The 25,178-nt window shown below is 41.0% G+C and overlaps 1 long non-coding RNA gene across 1 annotated transcript in view; it reads left to right on the top strand.

The window, feature by feature from the left end:
• The first annotated feature begins 2,049 nt into the window (after window positions 1–2,049).
• Window positions 2,050–25,178, top strand: part of LOC129822791 (uncharacterized) — a 39,610-nt gene continuing 16,481 nt past the window's right edge. Inside the window, exons 1-4 of the long non-coding RNA XR_008754527.1 lie at window positions 2,050–2,295; window positions 2,937–3,023; window positions 4,860–4,937; window positions 20,862–21,043. This is a non-coding gene — a long non-coding RNA (uncharacterized LOC129822791). The remainder of the gene's footprint in view (window positions 2,296–2,936; window positions 3,024–4,859; window positions 4,938–20,861; window positions 21,044–25,178) is intronic.

Below are 25,178 nucleotides of genomic sequence, written 5' to 3'. Positions count from 1 at the left end.
AACATTTAAATGTCTTGGAGTGGCCTAGTCAAAGCCCAGACCTCAAACAAATTGAGAATATGTGGTATGCCTTAAAGATTGCTGTACAGAACCCATCCAACTTGAAGGAGCTTGAAGGAGCTGGAGCAGTATTGCCTTGAAGAATGGGCAAAAATCCCAGTTGCTAGATTTGCCAAGCTTATAGAGACATGCCCCAAGAGACTTGCAGCTGTAATTGCTGCAAAAGGTGGCTCTACAAAGTATTGGTTTGGGGGGGGGGTGAATAGTTATGCACGCTCAAGTTTTCTGTTTTTTTGTCTTATTTCTTGTTTGTTTCACAGTAAAAATATGCTGTATCTTCAAAGTGGTAAGCATGTTGTGTAAATCAAATGATACAAACCCCCCAAAAATCTATTTTAATTCCAGGTTGTAAGGCAACAAAACAGGAAAAATGCCAAGGGGGGTGAATACTTTCGCAAGTCACTGTATATACTGTATTCTACTGTATTCTAGTCAATGCCACTCCGACATTGCTCATCTTAAAAATCCTTTTTTAACCGGTCTCCTCCCCTTCATCTACAATGATTGAAGTGGATTTAACAAGTGACATAAATAAGGGATCATAGCTTCACCTGGATTCACCTGGTCAGTCTATGTAATGGACAGTACAGGTGTTCCTAATATTTTGTGCACTCAGTGTATAAACCCTGGATTGCTGATGCTATGTATTGGCCAATGAGGGGCTTTGAAGACACAAGTCAGCCATATTGGTAATCCTCAGAAGGAGCAGTCCTCCATAGGAATGAATGCAATTCTACAGTTTTTAAATTAAAATCAAGGACAAAATTGCATGTATATAAGTATGTTTGTTGTTGTAGGGGGGACAGTAAGATTAGTACTATATAAAAATATCTACTTAAAGGGAGAAAAAAAATTATATACATTTTTATTTGTGTGTTTAGCTCACATATAATTTATACGTTTTCTTTAAGGTGTCTGTAATAGAATATACCTGGCAAAAACGAATGTAGACATTAAAGCTGGGATATGCGAAATGTGAAATAGCGCCAATGGTCGATCCAGGCACATTTGTTACAGTTTTTGTTTTGTTTTTGAAAAGGATGAGCTGATTATCCAGCAACGTAATAAAACAAAGTCGTAGTACATACTCTGCTATTCTATCGTGCGTGCAATGATGTCAGAGGGAATAAAACAGTGTTCGTTGTGTCAAGGAACGACTTTATTGTTGTAATATCGCAAACGGACTTGGCAGTTTCAACGCAATGGATTCCAACTTTAATAAATACATTTCTATAGCTTTCAAACTTTTTTTTAATAATGGTGGGAGAGTACCAAAATGTAGGTGCGGTCCCTTCAAAATAGCGCCCCCTGTGCCGTCAGTCATCTACTGTATGTATAATCACTGGATATAAGTAATTTGTGTCAATATGTTTTTTTATGTCTGCCTTTGACTGTTTCCCTATAAATGGGCCTAGAACCTGTGACTTTGAATAGATGTTACTTACACATTGGGCCACACATATCACAAAACCATCACAGCATCAGGCAATTGTTAGGAGCCAAACAGCTTCTACAAACACAAAAACAAATCAAATCAATATGTCAGGGTCGGGATGTTCCAGGACACCCTCTATTGGGTGTGTCAATACTAAAAAGTTTACCTTCATGATAAGCTTTGTGTGAAACTATGTTACAGAAGTCATAACTGTTTTGAGAAAAATGGGTCCGTCTGCTGACTGAATTATTGCATATAACATTTGCATTACGCCTACATAAACCTAACAGTTGTGGATTCCTTCTGTATAGATGCACTACATTGACAAATCTACAAGACACTTTATTAAATAAAAGATGGGCAAAGTGCTTTGGCAGTTTTTACATTCATGCTATTTTCAAATTCCCAGACTATTGATTAATTTTCACCCCCAGCACGCGGGCACCAGGATTTTCACTATGGCCTTTTGTCATTGGATGCCAGGTTCAGATTCACAATCCCATTGGCTCTCTGGCTGTCAGTCTGAAATGTTGCTGATTTTTGCGCGGGTCGTGAACGCGCAACACAGACAGGAACGTAACTGCTCTCAGACTGTCTGGAGTCTGTCTGAAACTGATAAAATTGGAGATGGAGTTAATGCTCTAGCTATGTAAATTGATAAGAAATCATGAATTCGAAATGGGAATTTACAGTCACTCAACAATGCTAGCGATTGAATTACGACGCAATACAAATCAATATTTAGGCTCATGCTTTGAAAGTTTTTCAATGTTTATCATCAGACAATTCATTATGCACAGGTAAGACTACCGTCTGTATATCGCGATACTATTTTATATAAGCTTACTAAATGCTGTTATTCATTGCTGTTAAACATGTCTATGTTATTATGATAAAGATTGGGAATGTGTTATTGTAACATAAAAGTAACCAACATTACATGCTGTTAAATTGACGTCATTGCTGTTAATTCGTTGATATAACGCTGCATGCGTTGTGTGATGTGAATGATGCTCTGTACAGACATACGCAATTGTTGCTTTTGGGAATATGTAGCCTATCTATCCCTCATTCTTCGTCCTGTAGCCTACTTTGTGAATGTGCGCAGGCAACGCATCTTTGCTCTCGTGAATACCGTTATTCTTAATAACCCTTTGAGCACCTCACGAGCGTGGCGCGTACCTGTTGAGCATCTTCAGAGGATGATGATCGCTTTTTTGAAAATGTTATCGGTGTGATATACCCTAATGTTACGCCAAACTAGCATATTAGTCATTTGTTGTTTTTGGATGACGAACCATTTACAACTTTGAATTAATTTGAATTCATGTGGTGTAGCTGCACTGAGCGTGTGCATATGACCACAAGAGCCGTTGTTGGCACGTAGAAAAATAGTTTACACGTAGGCACATTTGTTTTCTAGTGTGCTCTTCCCCCGCAGGTATGATCTTCTTCGGGTTCTGAAAAGAAGCCTATCAGCTGAAGTTTAAGCGTAACGTGGCATTTCAATGGAGCAATTATTTGAAAGGTTGGTTCTGGTTGAAAAGTAAATAAGAGGTATGGTAAAAATGGCGTCTACCTGTTTAGGTAAGGCAGGATAGCGCCTAACCCAAAAAGTTAATTATATCTATTGGTCAAAGAGACCTTAATCATGGATTGGAAGTTGGAACTGTGTCAAAACATTAGTGACAGTTAGGACTTTTCTTTATTCACACAGTCAAGGTATATAGGTAACAAGTTGTTACTTCAGGTTAGGGAGGGCCATGTAGCCCTGAAGATGAACCAAAACGTCATAAGTCTCAGGCAGTAGGATTATTAGTCTTTTAGTCTACTGCACCTCACAAAGGTGGTTGATTACTGGTCATTCACTGGATTTGGCATAGGACACTAGAAGTACTTGCATTTTTGTTGAAGAGAAGCCATTCAAAATGGTTGTAATAAGACACAAAGTAAATTGTGTAGCCTGAAACATTTACATGGTAGATTTTTCCATTACACAAACAATTAACTTCTAAAAAATTGTCTTTAGATACAAAAGTTCTCTATCCTTTTTTTTTTGTTTGTTGCCTCAGTCAGAGATGAATCTTTGCATGTGAAAGGCACTAGTCTGTATGAAGGCACTAGTCTGGTCTGACAGGGCAAGATGGCGGCTGTTGAAGTCTCAAAGCATTGTTATGTCCCAATCGCCTATTGATTCTTTGGCTAGTTGATGAATGTGATGAGACAAATCTTGGACAGAATAGTATAACACACAGTGCGGTTATCCGCGTTAGATTAGAGAAATCATTGATTTATTTGGTACTGCTAAATCTAAAGTGAGCTTTCATTGCACCAAAACTTCTTTTTGGTTATGTAAACAATTTTTCTGGGCATTGTTATCCAATATTATTCCCACATCGCCCCTGTTTTTGATATGCATATGATATGAGTTATCTCAGTGTCTGGTTTTGTTTCAGCCAAAATATCCATAGTATTCAGTCTCACGCGTCTCGTCGTCACAGTAGAAGGGAGTGAAAGAGTTCAGAAAATGAGCAGGGCAGCCTGGAACATTGAGATCTCACCGGCACACCCATCACAATTTTCCTCATGGCTCAAAATGACTCATGTCATTATGGTTTGACATAACCAATGCAAGTAATAGACAAGTCTTCGATGCTGACTCTTTGACGTGCCAAATGTGCTTAATGGACACAAGATTTCATTGGCTACATTTAATACAGTAAAAACTGTACTAAAACCACAAATGATCCGAATTAGTTCGAATGTCTGTTAATGATGTACAGTAGTAGACCACTAGAGCTCTTCTTTAGACAGGCCTAATCAGAGAGATGCTGATAGATGCAAGGGCACTTTGGGTGCTGTTCAACGGCCCTCTGGGTGCAGTCTGACAGTACATGTTATTTCCGCTCGGTGGCTCTGTGATGTTTATCTGTGACTCTTATCACTGACCGGCCTAGACAGATCACTTAATTATCACCTGTTAAAGCTTGCTTTGTGTATCTGCTGTCAGACCTTGTCCTCACTGAGCCCTCATCATACTCCTTAATGGTTTTTGAAAGGTTTTAGATTGTTTTCAATGTAGCCTAACTTGGGAAGTGTGCAGCCACGCTTAAACATGCCAGCTCCTTTGATCTTTTCAGGTGTGTCCCTAACCTGACCTGTAATTATGGCTCTCAAATTGTTTTCATTTTTTTCCGGTTGCACTTTACTGAAAGCAGACCGGTACATTATGCAGTTATAATGCTTAAGAGCATGTCAGTGGCACTTAAAACAGGCTCTGTCCTTAATCCTATATCAAGCATGGATTATTATTTTGTTTTTCATGTTAGCAGCATATTTAGATGTTTGTTGTCTTTGTTTACAGGGGCCCTTATGACACCTTGAACCCTGTCGATAACCCTCCCCCCATGTCTGTAGTGATGACACTTTTCCAGGGATGATGGTAAGATTCTTGTTGACCTGTTTTTCGCTAAAGCACATTTGAGCATGTTGCAAGGAGAGAAGAGAAATGCTAGGAATGCTGTAAGGTTTTGGGTAAAGAGAGAAAGTGTTATCGCCTTGGGGGAACATGAGTTTGCTGCACGGACTAATATTAACAGAAAATGAGTAGTAGCGTGCATCGTCAAATCTGATATGACGGTGAGAAATGGCAAGTTGCACTCAGCACTGCAGTCCACTCATTTTCAGCAATCTTTTCTAATAAACTCAGATTCTTGATCTCTTCATAAGATAATACAGAAATGTGGATCTGAAGTCGGATAACTTTTCGCCAGAGGCTTTTAGCTGGGAAAAAATACTGGCGTATAGCTCAGAATAATTTTACTACTCTGTTATTGGTTCCCTTTTGCTTGCCTCACTCTAGTGGCCGAAGTCACAATTTATGGTCTAGCATCATGGAACTTCCCAGAGAGAATGGGGGTTCATCTTTCACGTAAAGCCGTTTGATATTTTATCTAAACTTGTCTTGGGGTATCTCTGTGCTCGTACAATATATTACTTTAGGTTAAGTTCGGTAATTTCGTCTTTGAGCAGTGCACCACACAACAGCGACACCAGCCAATGCTGCTTTCTAAATGGCTGGTTGTTTTTCCTATTCCTGACTACGTAATGACGCTGCACTCTGGAAACAGGGCGTTTCCTTTGACATTGGTCTGGCATATTTTTGAATCAAGGCTCAAGGCCGTTGCTGTATTTTAAGGGGTCTCCTGGCAGCCTGCCAGAATATGGGCCCACTTTCCTCGTCCCCCATGGCTGCACAAGATCATGAGTCTTTGCACAGCTGTACTCTTTGCTGGTCTTAGCTGTTGAAATCTCAAGGCCAGCAGCCTCCATTTTATGCTAGCGAAGGGGAAAGAGTTAGCGCTCCAGTGTAGCTACTAGAACAGGCTAATTGAAAATGCAGCGCGTATAGGAATCAGGGCGATTTGTACTAAAAGACGGTTTCCCGTCAATCTGCATAAAATTGTATCATACGACATTATCCAGTTGTCAAATAAAATAAAATAAAATAGTTGACTGTTCTCAGCAGAGACTGTATATTATCTTACATTTGACCGCGATCCAACATGTCCTATGATATATATATTTTTAAATATGTAAAATAAATGTTTATGTGAAATAAAAACATTTCACAATATAAAAAAAATATATATAGTTTACAGTTTTCAGGTTCATTTTAACTGGTTATCTGTTGTTTTGTCCTAAAATAAAAATGTAACCTTGATAAATACAGATAGCCTATATATGACCTCATTTCAAAACGTACCAAGTCGTGTTATTTTTAGTATCAAATATTATCAGATGGTGCTTATATAATACATATAAAAAAGACAAAATAAAATCGTAGATTTGCAAACAAATATATTATTCACTTTTTCGTGAACTTGAAGAATTGCAATCAAATTAGATTTACACAAATAAGGATACATACCACCTTGTATAATATTGACTGATTATTTTAAAATATGATAGAATGACGTTACGTGACAATTTAATGTCTTTGTATTTTTGTTGTTGTTTGTTTTTGCAATTTCACGTCGTTATTTGGCTGGTTTTTAAACAAATGCTACAAAACCATTTTGTACTGTACATGGTTTGAGGTCTAATATTGTATATTTTAGCGTTCATTATGTGTAACCCATTGAAATATTTATTGCGATTGTACACCCATCATTACTGCAAACCCAAACGGTATATATGGGTATGAATATTCTTTTGCAATAAAGGTAACTTTCAACTAACGTTTCAATCAATTATTATACTATAATAGAATGGATGTTACATGAGGAATGAATTAACAAATAAACTCACCCCCTGAAGTGGGCATACGCAACTAAACCTTTAAACTGATAAGACTTTATGGTGTTGGCCTTCGAGTTCATTATGTTTTGGAATAATATTTTATGTTTATACTTGCCCACATTATTTTTAAATTGTTTGAATTCACATTCACTTGTAATACGTTTTCTATATACTATTTGTCAACATATTTTTGAACAATCAAAGAATTATCAGGTTTTAAAGAAACGTATAAGTGAGGAAGAAAATACTCATCAGCTGTAAATGTCCTTACATTGAAATGTCTCTCTCTGTCCTGTGTATAGTCTAGTTGAAAGTATTTAACATGTTCCCATATAGTAAAAACTGTAGCTACAAACTCCACATATGACTAGTGACTTAATCTTTTGAATTGTGGGGCATAGATGACTGGTGCCTCTTACTTTCACTCTCTGAATGCTGGTCTTGGTCTACTGTAAAAAAATAAAAAATAAACTTTTGTGAAGGCCGAACTGTGTTTCTATACCACATAACACAAGAATGTCTGTCAGTGACGCGTTGAGCTGCCATGCTACTCCCTCGTCACAAAGGTAGAAAGAGTGAAAGAGGACTGTGGGTTTGTGTGTGTGTTGTGGTGTGGAGAGGCGTGTTGGGGGAGCTTTGAGGGCTGGTGGTGGAGTAGGAGAATCAAGCTTTAGCTTAATGTCAGGTTGTCTGCACTATAGTCCTGGATTTTCACTGTTCTCTCAGACTTCTTGACCTTCAGGGTGAGACAAAGCGAAGCCCAGCACAGTTGAGCTGAGTTTTCTGCAGTGAGATTCCTCGGGTACATTGTGGTTTGGAACACATGGGATTAGATTCATCTACATTTTCTATTTGGTAATGATCCCAGCAGGCATTATAGATCCTTTTACATTGATGGTTGTGGCTGAAGTATTACATAACAACCAAAAACATGAAGATCTCCCAAAGTTTTAAACAAGGCACTGCATGACTGAACTTTAGTAAAAATTGTGAAAAGATATATTTTTGTACCGTACACGCATAGTACATAGAATAAAGGCTGCTTAGTTCAAAGTTAATTCTGCTGAGGAATATTAATACTTTATTTTGTGATACTCTTATTATTATGAGTACTCTGAGGTTCTAAGTAATTTATGACAAGGTTGGCTGTGTAAAAAAAGCCCACATGAGTATTACCTTCTAGGCAGCTGCACGAGTCTAAAGTGTGTTTGTTTCGATATAAGAAAATGTGTTTTGTAGTTTAAGATAACAACCTAGCTACCATTTAGCAGATGCTCTAATCCAGAGTGAACAGTAACTTTGTCTTTACTGTTGTCTAAAGGGCTATCCTAATAGGGCTATGGGTATGAAGAAGAGACATATCCCCTGACCTTATATTAGCATTTGTTTGTGTTTCATGTCCAAATCAGGGATAATTACTTTATTTGGCGGGGGGATGCTAAAACGTAAGCATTTGGAGACACTGGTCAGGTAAACAAAACCAAAGTAAGTAATTGTGGTCTTGTCCATAGACTGCTCACATGGTAAGGAAACCAATATGTATTTTTGTCATTTGAGTGAACTATCCATTTTTAAAGTCTTGATATCTAGCACACTTTGTTACTCAATGTTCCTTCTGACATTGTAATGAAGACATTGTAATAATGCTGTATAATGTTTGTACAGTACACATTTCATGCTACTCATCCTTTCAAGTCTGGTATGTGTGTAACAGGATCCTGTGCGAACTTCTCAGCCATAAAGCCTACTTTGACGAGGATTGGCTTTCCCCTCACAAGCGAAGGGATCTTCAGACAGGAAAGATTAGCTGGACAAAAAATATCAATGCCAATGAAAACATGTAGTAAACATCAGATTACACTCTTGGAAAAAAAGGTGCTATCTAGAACCTAAAAGGTTTCTTCGGGTGTCCCCATAGGAGAACCCTTTGAAGAACCCTTGTTGGTTCCAGAGTAGAACCCATTTGTTTCCAGGTAGAACCATTTTGGGTTCCATGTACTGTAGGACCCTTTCCACAGAGGGAACCCAAAAGGGTTCTACCTGGAACCAAAAACTGTTTATAGCTTGGAAACAAAAAGGGTTCTCCTATAGGAAGAGCCAAAGAACCATTTTGGATGCCGTTTTTTCAAAGGGTGTAGTAATGGAAGTAAAGTTTTGAACATATAGTAGGCGAATGGCTCTGTGAGCATGTCAAGTGGACTGCTTGTTTTTTTTGGGGGGGGGGGGGCTGTTTATTTTGAATGGTAACCAAGTGAATGGTTTGTTTCAGATATTGACTGCGGTGCTCAGTCTGAATGCTAAGTGATTTCCCATGTTCCACCGTTCTAGATGCAGCTGCTGGTTTTAGGATGTGCATACACAGCATGTTCTTTTCCACCCAGCTGCGTAACAATGACAGCTCCAGCAATTTCCCCTGTTTTCATTTGACTGCAACTCCTTCAGCCACTGCCTTTTACATGGGGTTTACTCGTCTATAAAACTCTCCATAACACTTATGAAAAAGCGGTAGGGGTGGGTGAGCAACGTCTGACTTCTGACTGCAACCCCTAGCCTTGAAGACTGCCCTTACAGAAAAAAACACATTCATTTCAAATGATCCCATGTGATCTTATGTGAATTTAATGTGACAACATGGAAAAGCAACATGTGATGCAATGAAACTACACATGATAACATTTGAATGTTTTTGAAAGTGCAGATTCAATTTTCACATGTCTATTTCACATATGAAAATGCAACATGGCGCCGGAAGGGCACTGGAGGGCTCTATCGGCTCTTAACCAACCAAGCTATTTTGTTTGTTTTTTCGCATTGTTCGCAACTTGTTTTGTACATAATGTTACTACTACCGTCTCTTATGACTGAAAAGAGCTTCTGGACATCAGAACTGAGATTGCTCAACTCAGACTGGACGAAGATTTCTTCTTCAATGAGTCAGACGGGTGGGATGTAATACAGACACCCGACCAGGCCCAGATCCCTGTTATTCGCTGGAGAAGGAAACGGAGGTTTCGCGGACGGAGATCAGGGTGCCTTGTGTGGGGCGAACTGAATCATGGTTGAACGACGACATTAAGAACATACAGCGGGTTATACACTCCATCAGCAGGACAGAACAGCAGCCTCTGGTAAGACATGGGGCGGGGGCCTATGCATTTATGTAAACAACAGCTGGTGCACAATATCTAAGGAAGTCTCGAGGTTTTGCTCGCCTGAGGTAGTGTATCTCATGATAAGCTGTAGACCACACTCTACCTAGAGAGTTTTCATCTGTATTTTTCGTAGCTGTCTACATACCACCACAGACCAATGCTGGCACTAAAGCCACACCCAATGAGCTGTATACCGCCATAAGCAAACAGGAAAAAGCTCTCCCAGAGGCGGCGCTCCTAGTGGCCGGGGACTTTAATGCAGGGAAACTTAAATCAGTTTTACCTAATATCTATCAGCGTGTTAAATGTGCAACCAGAGGGAAAGAAATTCTAGACCACCTTTACACCACACATAAAAACGCATACAAAGCTCTTCCTCACCCTCCATTTGGCAAATCTGACCATAACTCTATCCTCCTAATTCCTGCTTACAAGCAAAAATTAAAGCAGGAAATACCAGCGACTCGGTCTATAAAAGAGTGGTCAGGTGAAGCAGATGCTAAACTCCAGGACTCAGTCACTGGCTTTATCAATAAGTGCATTGAGGACGTCATTCCCACAGTGACCGTATATACATACCCCAACCAGAAGCCATGGATTACAGTCAACATTCGCAATGAGCTAAAGGGTAGAGCTGCCTCTTTCAAGAAGCGGGACTCTAACCCGGAAGCTGATAAGAAATCCCGCTATGCCCTCCGACGAACCATCAAACAAGCAAAGCGTCAATACAGGACTAAGATCGAATTGTCCTACACCGGCTCCGACGCTCATTGGATGTCGCAGGGCCTGCAAACTATTACAGACTACAAAGGGAGAGCTGTCCAGTGACACAAGCCTACCAGACGAGCTAAATAACTTCTATGCTCGCATCGAGGCAAGTAACACTGAAACATGCATGAGAGCATCAGCTGTTCCAGATGACTGTGTGATCACGCTCTCTTCAGCCGATGTGAATAAGACCTTTAAACAGGTCAACATTCACAAGGCCGCAGGGCCAGACAGATTACCAGGACGTGTACTCCGAGCATGAGCTGACCAACTGGCAAGTGTCTTCACTGACATTTTCAACCTCTCCCTGTCTGAGTCTATAATACCAACATGTTTCAAGCAGACCACAATAGTCCCTGTGGCCAAGAACACTAAAGTAACCTGCCTAAATGACTACCTACCCGTAGCACTCACATCTGTAGCCATGAAATGCTTTGAAAGGCCGGTCATGGCTCACATCAACACCATTTTCCCAGAAACCCTAGACCCACTCCAATTTGCATACCGCAACAGATCCACAGATGATGCAATCTCTATTGCACTCCACACTGCCCTTTCACACCTGGACAAAAGGAACACCTATGTGAGAATGCTATTCATTGACTACATCTCAGCGTTCAACCCCATAGTGCACGCAAAGCTCAACATTAAGGTAAGGACCCTGGGACTAAACACCTCCTTCCGCAACTGGATCCTGGACTTCCTGACGGGCCTCCCCCAGGTGGTAAGGGTAGGTAACAACACATCCACCATGCTGATCCTCAACACGGGGGCCCCTCAGGGGTGTGTGCTCATTCCCCTCCTGTACTCCCTGTTCACTCATGACTGCATGGCCAGGCACGACTCCAACTCCCTCATTAAGTTTGCTGATGACAAAACAGTGGTAGGCCTGATCACCGACAACGATGAGACAGCCTATTGGGAGCGGGTCAGAGACCTGACCATGTGGTGCAAGGACAACAATCTCTCCCTCAACGTGATCAAGACAAAGGAGATGATTGTGGACTACAGGAAAAGGAGGACTGAGCACGCCCCCATTCTCATCGACGGGGCTTTAGTGGAGCAGGTTGAGAGCTTCGAGTTCCTTGGCATCCACATCACTAACAAACTAAAATTGTCCAAGCATACCAAGACAGTCGTGAACAGGGCACAACAAAACCTATTTTGCCAAAGCTGCACCATCGAGACCATCCTGACGGGTTACATCACTGCCTGGTATGGCAACTGCTCGGCCTCCGACCGCAGGGCACTACAGAGGGTAGTGTGTACAGCCCAGTACATCACCCGGGCCATCCAGGACCAGGCGGTGTCAGAGGAAGGCCCTAAAATGTGTCATAGACTCCAGCCACCCTAGTCATAGACTGTTCTCTCTGCTACCGCATAGGCAAGTGGTACCGGAGCACCAAGTCTAGGGTCCAAGAGGCTCCTAAACAGCTTCTATCTCCAAGCCACTCCTGAACAGCTAATCAAATGGCTACCCAGACTATGTACAATACCCCCCCCCCAATGCTACTCTCTGTTATTATGTATGCATAGTCACTTAAATAACCACCTACATGTACATATTACCTCAATTACCTCAACACTGGTGCCCCTGCACATTGACTCTGTACCAGTACCCCCTGTATATAGACCCACTACTGTTATTTACTGTTGCTCTTTAATCGTTAGTTATTCTCATCTTTTTGGGGGGGTATTTTCTCAAAACTGCATTGTTGGTTAAGGGCTTGTAAGTAACCATTTCACTGTAAGGTCTACACCTGTTGTATTTGGCGCATGTGACAAATAAAATTTGATTTGATATTTCACGTGTTTGTTTTTGTAAGGGAAGTAATGAAATGCTATGGGGGTTTTAATGAAAGTGGTACGCTGTTCAGATAAAATACTGTAAACATCTTGAATCAATCTGATTCCATTTGACGTGATCACTTAGTGCAGGCTTTTCAATATGACCCAACCTGGGATTTGAAATCACAACTTCTTGATTTGGGTTGCCCTGATCTTTCTGCTGGGCCAAAGAGCATGTAGCGTTCTCAGAAGGCCCCTACAATGTCATTAGCTATAATAAATCTCTGCATTTAGCAAAAGAGTTCCCTCTGGGGGCCTCCCGAGTGGCACAGCGGTCTAAGGCACTGCACCGCTTTGCTAGAGGCGGTTCACTACAGACCCTTGTGGCAGGTTGGGTGCCTGCAGGCTGACCGCCTGCAGGCTGACCTCGGTCATCAGTTGAACAGTGTTTCCTCTGACACATTGGTGTGGCTGGCTTCCGGGTTAAGCGGGTGGGTGTTAAGAAGTGCGGTTTGGTGGGTCATGTTTCGTAGGACGCTTGACTCGACCTTCGCCTCCCGAGCTCGTTGGGGAGTTGCAGTGATGAGACAAGATCGAAATTGGGGAGATAAAGGGGGTAAAATAACCCGAAAAATATATATAAAAATGTAGGTTCCCTCTGCACTGCTTTTTTAGTTATCACGTAATCTGACTATTCTGTCATCATTGATTTAATTGACTTATTTCAGCAATTTCAGGGTTTTCTGTATAGTTTAATGTTGGTGGGGCATGTTATTATGTTTTAATGTTACTCCTGAATAGTTTTTTAACAAAGCTGAGATTTACTTTAAAGTCCAAAGTGTAGGGATACAGGTGAAATCAGTTATTCACACAGACATGGTGGCGTAGCAGGAAGATCAGAATGCCGTGAACCAAAAGGTTGTGAGTTCAAATCCCAGATGAGGAACATGTTGAACAATAATTAATAATAATAAATGTACACAACATAATCATGTGTGTAAAAGATGTAAGCTGAGAGCACTGCGACTGCGTGATGTTCCAGAGACATCCTAACGACTCATTTTTGTTTGCAGGGCATCACCTGTGAAATCTCATGTGAAAAATATCCACATGAAATAGCATTTCACATGAAGTGTTCCAAAACCATGATTTCACATGTGGAAGATTGTGATCACGTGAAACTTAATGTGAAATATCATTACATGTGCAAAACATCTTAACATTTCACGTGAAATCATATGTTTTCTCCATAAGGTTGTCCAGATTGAATAGAGACCGTGGCTGGAAACTTTAGTCCAGGGATGGCATCTCATGTTAAACACATTTTCCTTTCGTATTATGTATCACTTTCATCGTAAGATACAGTATTACACATTCATGCCATGCTGCTGCCCTGGTTACTTATTTTCTCGAGTATTCTTGGGATGAATTGACCAATGGTATAGATGGGCAGGGGTTGCTTCCATGCTAACCCGTTGTTGTTGCTTTGTTCAGAGGAAAAATGGAAGGTGTTTAATGAAAGAGGGACATTAGAGAAGTGTATTCATATCTGGAGTTGTCAGTTGGCAGAATAATGAAATGGACTGTTTATTCCTCTCTTCCTCTCTCGCTTCTCTCTTTGTCATTTATCTTACTACACATTTGGTTGAGCGCTTCTTGTACTACCTGTAGTTCTTGGCTGACCATTAGTCAGCTGAGTTAATTGAGAGTTCATGACAATCTCCCTAAAGGAAATGAAATACATAGCCTAGCGTATCACCTGCATAGTTAAGATATCGACCATCCTGGAGTATTCATTCCTGCACGCTTCCTCGTACGCATGGCAGATTCCGTCCCGAGGGTGTGTTAGCGTTTTTTCTTGATTAGAGGCTCATTCTGTTCACCTGGAATACCTGCACTCTCTCTCCTTCAGCGCTGTGACCTTTCATGAATTAAGACGCCCAGGCAGTGGAGTTAGAACCAGTCTCTACCCCGCGGTTCCTCATAGCTACCTTGACTAATTAGTAAAGCTCACCTCTCTCAAAGGTGGAATAAATTATTTATTGTACAGGGAGGGTGGGGGTTGGAGGGTAAAGACTCACCTACTGCAAACCGTGAAAATCCACGTCAGTCAGGAGACCTTTAGGGTAGATTTCATATCTCACTGAGTGCGAGCTAGCATGCCTTCGGCCTGGTTCATATATTTGTCTCCACAGAAGTAAAAATGAGAAAAGGGGAAATGCAGACTGCACCATGTCTTTCCTCCTGTCACACAATGGTGTGGAAAGGTCAGGCCTAATGAAGTCAGAGGTGTGACCTCTGGTATTCAGGGATGGTTCAGCTCTTGCCCCCACTCCACCTCACCCCACCAGCCATGTGGGTTAATCCCCATTTGATCCTAATTGATAGGCAATAACACAATCCTTATCCAGGAGCTGTTTTGTCTTCCGCAGCCCAACGTGAGTGTCGGTGACACAGTGTGAAAGCGCTAAACCAAATGTGAAATTGATATTTTTCATGTTTGTGTGCTTAAACCCTGCTGTTGTAAAAAAAAATAGACATTTACAAAGTGCTGTGTTCAGTTTGTGTCATCTGAGGCTCTTAGTAGGGCTTACAACCATGACCTCCAGGATCCCTCATTGACCTCAATGGTAACGTTTGTTTTGACTTGACCTCTTTCATCTACAACACCATTTTAAGGACGGTTGTACAGCTGTAAACTGCGGGCTAATTACTTACCATTTCAAAAATACACTGCTCGGTTGCCCCTATCACTTCCATTGATTGTTTGCTAGCGGTGGCTAAAGTTAGCTGAAGTTTCTAGAGGCTATTTAGCGAACCGAACCGTGGATTACAGTTTCTCCTGGCCAGTAGACTACTTTCATGGTGATGAATCATTTAACATCCAGTTGTAAAATACTGAACTTCCCCTTTAAACAAAGTTTTTAATGAGTTGATGTCTTTGGCTGGATTTTGAGGAGTCACTTAAAAATGGGGGAAGCATGAATACCGTATTATATTCACTGTTTACATAGGCCCTCATTTGTCAAACAATCATAACCTCCAACATGAATACACAGCGAATATCATTTTCATGGAATTATCAATATTAACGGGATCTTACTGTACAATAACATTTTACGTCACATACAGTATGCAAATGTCTGGTGGTGAACATGCAGTGTTCCGTGACATTTGTGACTGAGCAGTATATTTGGGTGACTGTCATCTCAAATCAAGGGGCACAATTAAAGATGGGTTTATGTTCACGTCAAGTCTTGTGCATATTACAAAGAAGTCTGGTTTATCAACCAGGAAACAAATATAGTGTAAGCTCATATCAGTAGAATGCTGCAGTTTGATGAGTCTAATGTGGAGTTTATGTTTGCTTCCCCATTTCAACCATTTCCAGAAACATCTATCTAGTAGCTTTACTCCCCCTTTAAGCATTTGGCATGTTTTTGTTCTTCAGTGCGCTCATTGTTGAAGACTTTGGGCACTTTCATTAACTTCAGGACTGTGTACAAACAGTGATGCCAAGGAAACCGCAAGCTATGTTTTGGGGTAGCTGTTATGCATGGGCAACTCGCGTCACACCAGGCTACGATGAAGTTTAGCATATTTCAACTAGAAAGCTTTTATCACTGTTTTTATGAGTTACTTTTATCTGAAATTGTGTGTAACAAAAAGAAAAGCAGTTTTCAGATGTGTTTCGTCAATAAAGCCCCAGGTTTTTAAAATGTTGTTGGGGAAAACAAAAGGGGAGATTAGACTGCCATTTCTGCAAGTCTCCTTCAACTAGCACAATTAAGCAGGCTGTTTCAGCAGTGTGCTCAGCAGTGTGCAACAGCACACTTTGGCTGAGAAATGCCAGGTGTCGTGTCTGTTCTTGTTCGTTTCACACGGTGACTCGAGTCCCTCCCTGGAACGCCATTCGCAGGTCTCTGTAGAATTGGAAGTTGTTTTCAGTTTGTTTGTTACCAGAAGTAATGGGGAACCATAAGACCCGATAACATAATTTGTTGCTCGGAAAACATTCATATGGAACAAACGCTAATTACGAAGCCAAAATACTGTGGAGTGGGACTGTGCTTATATATTCTATTTGACTGCAGACACCTGCCCTCTTCATGCCACGCTCCCTCAAGTTGTCGCAAAACATTCGAAGTGAACTGAGTCAGTCTCAGACATCCATCTGTAGACCCCACCCTTACCCTGCAGACAGACAGACACACCCTGCAGACAGACACAGACACACACACACACAATCGAGATGAAATCATAACAGCGATATCACAATGCCGTTTGGCCTTAAAGTATCATTTTCAGAGAAACAAGTAATTAAAAGTGATTACAGTTCAGGATGAACCGATTATCATGGATTCAAGGTCTTATTGTTTGGCACACGCTCAGTTCTACCTGGAGGATTATTTGACCATGTAAAAAATCATTATCTAAATATTGCTTGTGTATAATCTTATCATGATGCCTGTAGATGCCTGATGATTATAGTTATGTAATTGGCATGTTTTCTAAAATGTCCCTCAATGGCTGGATTTGTTTTCTTTCTAGTCATGGACAACAACATTTGATGAGTTCTCTTGAGATAATTGCAACCTGCAAGAATTTTCTGCCTCTGTAACGATAGATATAGAGACCAGTTTCTGTCCAGTGTCTTTTCAAAGATGGCTGTCCGTTCCTCCAATGGGAATACAATGGATAAGGTATTGAGCGGCCTCCTCTCTTTAAGGATGACTGGCCGGTTGGATCCTCTTGTTCTCGCATTGTACCATGTCCGAAGAGATGCCCTTCAAATCCCTCACACTGGCCAAGAAAAGACATGGGCCTGTCATTGCTGAGGTAGGAGCTTTGATGAACATGTTACTATCACCTTCTGATCAACTAGAGATCATTTTGACATTAACACTCCTTTCTACACCATTTGTCAATTCAAAGTAATACACCCCCCCCCCCCCCCCCCCCCCCGATGAATTATGAATTAAAATGTGTGGTTATTAACAGATGGCTTAAGAATGGTGCTCAATAGCCACATTTTGATTGTTGTTGTTTTCTGCGGTTATGCAGCAAAAATCCATATTTGCATAAATCCTTCAACATGGTTATAGCCCACACTGGCTTTATTTGTAGATGCAGATTGGGTCCCAATCTCTGGGCTGAATGTGTGAGGCTTTACTGTATGTTTGCTTATCTGTCCAGCCATCCAATCTATTCAAATAGGATCCCTTTAATTAAAGGGAGGCGCGGCACGCCAGGCTTATTCTCTTCCAGGGACCTTTTCTCTTATTTTGGGGACCAGATGGTGGAGGGGCACGGAAGCTCCCCTTTTGTGTGGACTGCCCCTATGAAAAGAGCCTCTCCTCCCTAATGTAATCAGTGGCACCGGAAGGGTCCATTCTGGGCTGTGAAAGGAGACAATTGGGTCTGGACACGTCCAGATTACAGAAACGCAGAGTTCATCGGCCGACCCTGCCCCCTTTGACCAGGGCTATGGCACGGAGGAGCGTCAGCTTTGATCAGTGGAGGGTGGAGGGCACTGATCCGACCTGCCCTCTTTACCCTGTACTTGGCTGCTGCTGACACCTTCTTCCGGAAAGAGCCAGGGGGATTGGCCTGTGGTGGTGGGACATCATGACCTGTCTAGACACTGTCACATGTTGCTGTGGTGTTGCCAAGGGGAAATTATGAACTCTGACCTTAAATGTAGTTGGTTAAGAGTTACTGGTCATCTAAAGGGATGGTTTTTTTGGGGTGGGGGGGGGGGGGGTGTGACCCACATAATACACAGTCTTCTGGAAGGGATCACTAGCTTGAATGCATTGACAAAAGTTTTCCTGAAGTTTCATTTGATTTGTTTTTATATATTTAATTTTGTATAAGTCTGAGCAAGAACTGCAACATTACATTGAAGGGCACAATGGCATGGTACATATGTGGCGCTAACTGCTCTGACAAGCAAACGCATTTCTTTATTTCATTTGTTTGTTAGCAGATTATACCTGCTCACTTGGGGATGTTTGTGGAAGCATGATTGACTTTATGTGGTACGGGAACCCAGCATTGGAGATTATCTACATGGGAGCATTTCTTCTGGATTTTCAGTGTTTTACATTTGGGACATCAAATTTCGTAAAGTTTTCAGTAAGTAATCTTTGAAATATTTTTGAGATAAATGCATTCTTTTGGTTATGTGTAAAATAACCCAACATACTTTTATTCTAGTATTTGAGTAATTTGTGAAGTTTTTCAAAAATTGTATGTACTAAGTAATACAGGGTAATATAATGTAAAAAAAAAAAAAAAAAAAAAGTTTGAACATAGCTTCTTAAAGACTCAAAGGCATTGCATTGTTTTTGTGCAAATTGACTCTTGAAAAGCAATGTAACTATAGCTTGTATGGAATATTGCAAGGCCACTTCTATTCTTATATTGAGGGACATAAAATTGCTGTATCATGTCAAGAGATATCCATTTGGTTTGTTGACAGTTCTAACAGTTCAGCCACCCACTCGAATATATGACAACAGAATTGATCAAATCTTGTACAATAATTAAGTTATTACAATATATTTATTGATTCAATGTATAATAGAACTGTTAATAAATGGCCAATAAAACGTGTCTACGTAGTTTGTCTACTTCTGTTGTTCCTTGATAAAAATAAACAAATCTGCGGCACTTGCGTATTTAGGCCTACTATTCACATTTTTTCCCAATATCCAAGAAGGAAAACTCATTGTATCGTTAGTACATTAACGTTAACGTTTTTGTAATTTCATATACTCTCTTATCCAGAGTGAATTACAGTACTGGTTCCCCGTGGGAATCGAACCCAAAACCCTGGCGTTGCAAGTGCCATGTTCTACCAACCGAATCACACGGGACACACATTGTACCGTTATTTTTTGGAGTTTGTGATGACCAGTGCCTATTCACTAGCACATTCCAGCTGCAGGAAACGGGGGTTGTTGTTCCTGTGGACCACTGGGTGTAGTGATTCTTCCATCATGGCCGCCACTGCCACCCCGCCCTCACGTCTGCCACTCGGCAGTAAAATGGCAGCATGCAGTGGGTGAGACAAGAGAGTGATGCGCTCACCACTCCAATGTGGCTGCTGTGGTACACTCCACTGAACCATAACCCTTTCCGTTCACCACACCGAGCTTAGGGGCTCTCTATACGTCTTTAGGTGGTTTTATTAAACTGTTCAAACACGGTGATGTATGAGGGCGAGTTATTATATGAGTGTGTGCTTAGGGAAATAATTATTGCATAGGACAGCACAGGTAGAAGGTGCTACTAATACAGACGATGGGTAGCCTAGACTAACATCATTTTCTCTGTGATTGTAGCCACAGGAATGGTCGACAGTGCAAGCCGTTCAGAGACTGACAATGATAGAATTGATGTCGATTCGCCATGGTAATGTGTGGCACACCACACACTAGAAGTGTAAGGATCTGGATTGGCGAGTAGGTCTTTACAGTGGCAGTTTTTGCATTTGTCTAGCAAGTAAGTAAGTAACTAGGAACAGTGGGCAAAACTGGTTGAAATTAGGTATTTAAAACTAGTTTTGCTCACTGGGATACAGTAAATGGTACATCAGGCAGTGAGGCTTATCTTTGTGCATTGATATGTTTTTGTAATCAGCAGTTATCAAATGAGAGATGGAGCCAAGTTCTAATGCCCAATTTCACCAGCTCTACTGAGCACAGATAAGTATTTATGGTGATCTATGCTCCATCTACCAGTCAATGTACACAGTAAAAGGGCAAACAGGGATTTAGTTACATAATCATACCTCTTGCGTAACACGGCTGCGCTGTTTTTCTGCAGTATCATGTCTACAATGATGCTTCGCGTCACCATAGAACACTGCGTCATTTGTTCTTCCAGAATTGTACTTTACTCAGAAGTAGAATCTGTTTTTGTGGCATAGGAAGGGCATTGAGGGGTCTGAAACATGGTAACCCTTACATTTGGGTCAAATGGGTGAATATATTAGAATTTTGGTTTATTGTGGTGATTATATGCCATTGATGCCGAATGTTGTTTTACAGAATACGATAACAAACCCCATTTGCAGTACTCTTATCTGTTTGCTTCTTCCCCAGCAACTTTGAATGTGGCCTAATTCAGAGATCATTCTTTACAATCTGTTGATGAACCCCAATTTTGTACTTTTCCTGATAAATGAATCGTTGTGATGCAGTGCACAGCGCTTTGCCATCCTATCTACACACAATACATAAGAAAACAATGGATTGGATCATACAAAACAGTGGTCAAATTAGGCACCCCTGGTAAATAAGGTAATCTCATTGGTTCACAATGTATATTTGTGTCTTTTTTTTGTTCAGTGTGAGAGGAGGATGGCTGTGGTGTGCACCACGAAGAAGATGTCATGCTGAGGATGGGTTTCTGCACTGATGTTTTTGGTGTGATGTAGCGGCGGCTCTCTCACTGTGTCTCTGTTGCCCATGATGCGTAACCATAGAGAGTGATTGACAGCGTGGTCCCTACACAGCAAAGGGGGCCTGAGGTGAGTAGGATGTGCCCTTGGCCCTGCCTGTCTGGCTGCCTTTGTTTCTCCCAGCAACACGGATACATATTACAAAGGACAGATATTATGGATGTGGATGTCTGCATCCAGCCAAAATGTTAGACAAATTCTGTTTTGGGGGTATAGAAAAATAAGAAAAATGACAACGGTCAGGGTTAAAATGAAGGATGTTAATATGGAATGGACTATGAGAATCCTAAACCTCTCTCGTTGTTTATTCCACGGCTTGACCATATGAGAGATTGCTCATGACCGCACAGTATAGAAGAAAAATCATGTGCTGACTCCATTTCCAAGGTTTATGATTTGCATGATGTTTCAGTCAGTGTTCCCAAAATGGTGGGTCAGAACCACTCACGTGCCGTGGCCAATTCTTACTAGGGAATGTTGCTTGTGGGGTCCTGAAAAAAATATTGAATGTCTGGAATTCACAGGAAAAAAAGTTTGGGAACTGTTTTAGTGTTGCCGAGTTCAACGTTTAGATTTCCACTGTGTTGAAAACTGCACCATGACCCAGTCAGTCTGTACTAATCACAATTGAGGTTTATTGGTCAACTCCAAATGATAGACTATTAGGTTTAGACATGTCTGAGGTGTAATGAAACATCTTACAGAACATCCTTTCATACTCTTCAGTTCCTAATCTGTAATGTAAATGACATGTGAATATGCTATATTCTATTCTAGAAACCTGGACATGAAATTTAAAAAGAAATCCCCTACACTGCTATTGTATTTCACTGCAGCCTTTATAAACATTTAACAGAAAGTTTTGATGTGGGCCGTTATGTCATATGTGGACTTAGAATTCACTTTCGGCATTTTAAGAAAAGTCTTTGTGCATGAAAAAGATGGAATTGAGGGGAATTGGAGCTAATGCTTTATTGACGCTATGCCGTATAGTTGATCGAGTTGGAATTTGAGTGAATCTGAATATAAGTCATATTTCATGAAGTTGAGTTACTGCAATATACCACAACCCTGTCAGTTTGAAAACGTAACCATCAGAACTACTTGATGATTGATTATTTTCATGCAATGGTACACCGTCAGCCAAACTTCAAATTCGCAAAATCCGCTAAAGTGATGCTCTACCATGAATTCATGTTATCAATGGTCTTTTTCACTTTCACATTATCGTATGGACTTTTGCCAGCGCTAAGTCAATGTCACTTCAGTTCTTGTCAGTTCAGGGAATTCAGTTTTAGAATAAAAATCTGCATAGATAATTTGAGACCATTTTTTCTGATCCCTACTTTTTTTATTAATCGCCAACAATATCGTAGCATGGTGTTTCTTTAGGGCTTTTTGTATGCGAATCAAATCATCCATAAATTGAAATGAATTATATTTGGTATGCATCAATCAATCAGCAACGTTATTCAATTGGTTAGTTAGCCCAGGAAGTGTTTTCAACAAGTTTGTAGATTCTTAAAATTCATGAGATATCTTTAAAAAAAAAGAAAATATGCCTCCTAGGTGAGAGAATGGGTAGGGTGACCTACACATTGTATATCCTACATGATTATAACAGCCTAATGGAAGTGGGAAAGTCCCTAAAAATGTCTAGCATTACGATGAAAATGATCCCGTGCCTCTTTTTTCAAGGGGTCACTCAAACGCAGTGTGTGAAATGAGAGTTGTCTTCTGTGTGTCTTCTTAGAATGCATCCGCTTCTCATTGTCTGCCCAGTCAACTTCTGCAGGCCCCAGTGCCCTGAGTCTCATACATGAGAGATCAAGGGTTACCAAGGTGCTATTGAGAGAGAGAAGGGCTCAATACCAGAGGGAACAGACTGCACCACAAAATACTCATTTCCTTTGCATGTTAGGTGCCCTGGTGGGGATTCAGACAGGGTCACTGACACAACTGCTGGAGTTGCTGTTTGTCTCATCATTGTTCTTAATGAAAACGGACCCAGCTCTGTGTGTGTGTGTGTGTGTGTGTGTGTGTGTGTGTGTGTGTGTGTGTGTGTGTGTGTGTGTGTGTGTGTGTGTGTGTGTGTGTGTGTGTGTGTGTGTGTGTGTGTGTGTGTGTAGCTTGATAATGCATTGTGGTGGTTATCCAAGTTGGACCTGACTATGGTCAAGCAGTGCCAGACAGAAGTACCTCATTTAGAAAGATAAGAGGTTCATCTGTCCACTCGGGTTCTCTCCACAAAGTCCAGTCACTGAGCTCTGGCATTAACTTGTATTCTAACAAGATTAAAATATATTTGTCCTGGGGATTAGCACAGTTAGGTGCCCTTTTGCCTTCTTTTTGCAGTGGTGCGGTGACAGTGGGCTTTGATCTGCGTTGCATGGCAAGGGTCCTGGCTTGGGCCTGGCCATTCGAGTGCCTAGTGTGAAATTGGCCTGATGTCATCCCCGTTCTCCACCTTTTACATCTTTCACCAGTTTTAATTATGTTTCCGCCACAAAGCCCGGGCACCTCGGAGCAGATTCCACTCGGGCTATAGGAAGCATTTAGAAACTATGGTTAAATGTCACAGTAGGGGAGGGGGAGGGCATAGCAGGATGGGTTCCTTTGTAGAAGAGGTAGACAAGGGGCATTAATGCTTTTCTGTTCTTTTTTCTTATTCTCGCTCTCTTTCTCTATCTCTCTCTGCCACCTAACTGCCCGTTGGCAGTGAACTTTTGAAAAGTCCTGTGAACTTTCAAAGCGATGACTTCTATTCTCCTTTAAAAAATAGATTTTTTTTAAAGAAAGCATTTTAAGGCCCATGTGTATGTTCGTACAGAAGTTGCTCACTCTTTCAGTTAACTAACCATTCATCGCAATGGTAACCAATAATGTTTTCTTTGGATAGCTAGCTCTTAAAATGTTACCTACCAAACCTCAATGTATTGTATCATGCATTATAACTCTGGGACAGTTCTCAAGTAAAACCACTATGGTTTCTAAATCATCTTTGATGGTTTCCTTGAAACTTTATACAACAAGCAATGGTTTTAAGGCATTGCAGTTTGTTATTTCTTTGAAGAGTGATGGGGTTTTGATGTTGGGTTTGAAACTTGGGAGATTTTTATGGGAGGTTCCCATCGAAATGTTGCATAAAAAGGTGCAGGAGAGAGTGTGTGTGTGTGAGAGAGAGGGGAGGAGAACAGAGAGAGGAGGAAAGATGGGGGAGTGAGTTTGGGTGAGAAAGTACTGTGTGTTGAGAATGGGTTACTGTGGGCTGGGGGGAATTAGCCACCTGCAGCCATGACAGGAGGCTTTGACCTTCATTGGTTTCTCGCTCTCGCTCTCTCTCTCCATCTCTCTGTCTTTTATTCTTTCTTCTTCCCCTTCCCGCCTGGTCACAGAACCACAGACTCCTTTCAGAAGCAGTAAGGACTGACCGTGTGCGAGTGAGACACTGGCCTTTCTCCCATCATGCCAGTCAATGACTGTTATAGGCGTTGTGTTCAAAGACTAGCGGCACAAGTATGGAAATACAGAGAAAGGGTTGTAAAAAAAAATTTAAGAGGGAAAAAAAGTGAAATGCCTGGAAATGGTCACCATCCACCACTTTGCCTGCTGCATGTTCTTTTGTTTTGAAACTTTTGCAAACTTTTTTTCGGTTGTGTACAGATCGGTAGAGCGAAGGTATCCATCCACATACTCAGATTATGGTGGCCCGCGATTTGAATAACAAATTTTGTTTTTATTTACAGTGACTTGTCACAGTTTGCTGAATGTTCTCTTTCAGATAAACATTCTCTACACAGTTTGTAAGATATGGAATTATACAACTGCCATAAAATGTTTACAAGAAAACAATCCAAAAAGTACAAAGGAATCTTTCCCACTGGGAACACACTGGTTGAATCAACGTTGTTTCCTCATCCTTTCAATGAAATGATGTTGAACCAACGTGGAATAGACGTTGAATTGACGTCTGTGCCCAGTGGGTTAGAATTTCTCTATTTGTTTTGCAAGCTATATGCTATCTGGGTAATTCATAGAAGATCTGGAAGTATGTAAAAACAAAAAACAACAACAAAAAAAAAGTTTTTTATATCTGATCAAAATCAATATTTTTGGGTCAAGGATGACATGAAAAAAAATGATCCCCCAATAGTCCAAATGGAGGAATAGTCCACTAGCTGTTTTGGTTATATTCTGACGATTT

The sequence above is a fragment of the Salvelinus fontinalis genome, chromosome 25, assembly GCF_029448725.1.
Source record: "Salvelinus fontinalis isolate EN_2023a chromosome 25, ASM2944872v1, whole genome shotgun sequence".
Lineage (NCBI taxonomy): Eukaryota > Metazoa > Chordata > Actinopteri > Salmoniformes > Salmonidae > Salvelinus > Salvelinus fontinalis.
Note: the sequence above shows the minus strand (reverse complement) of the source record. Positions and strands in the feature narration are given on the sequence as shown.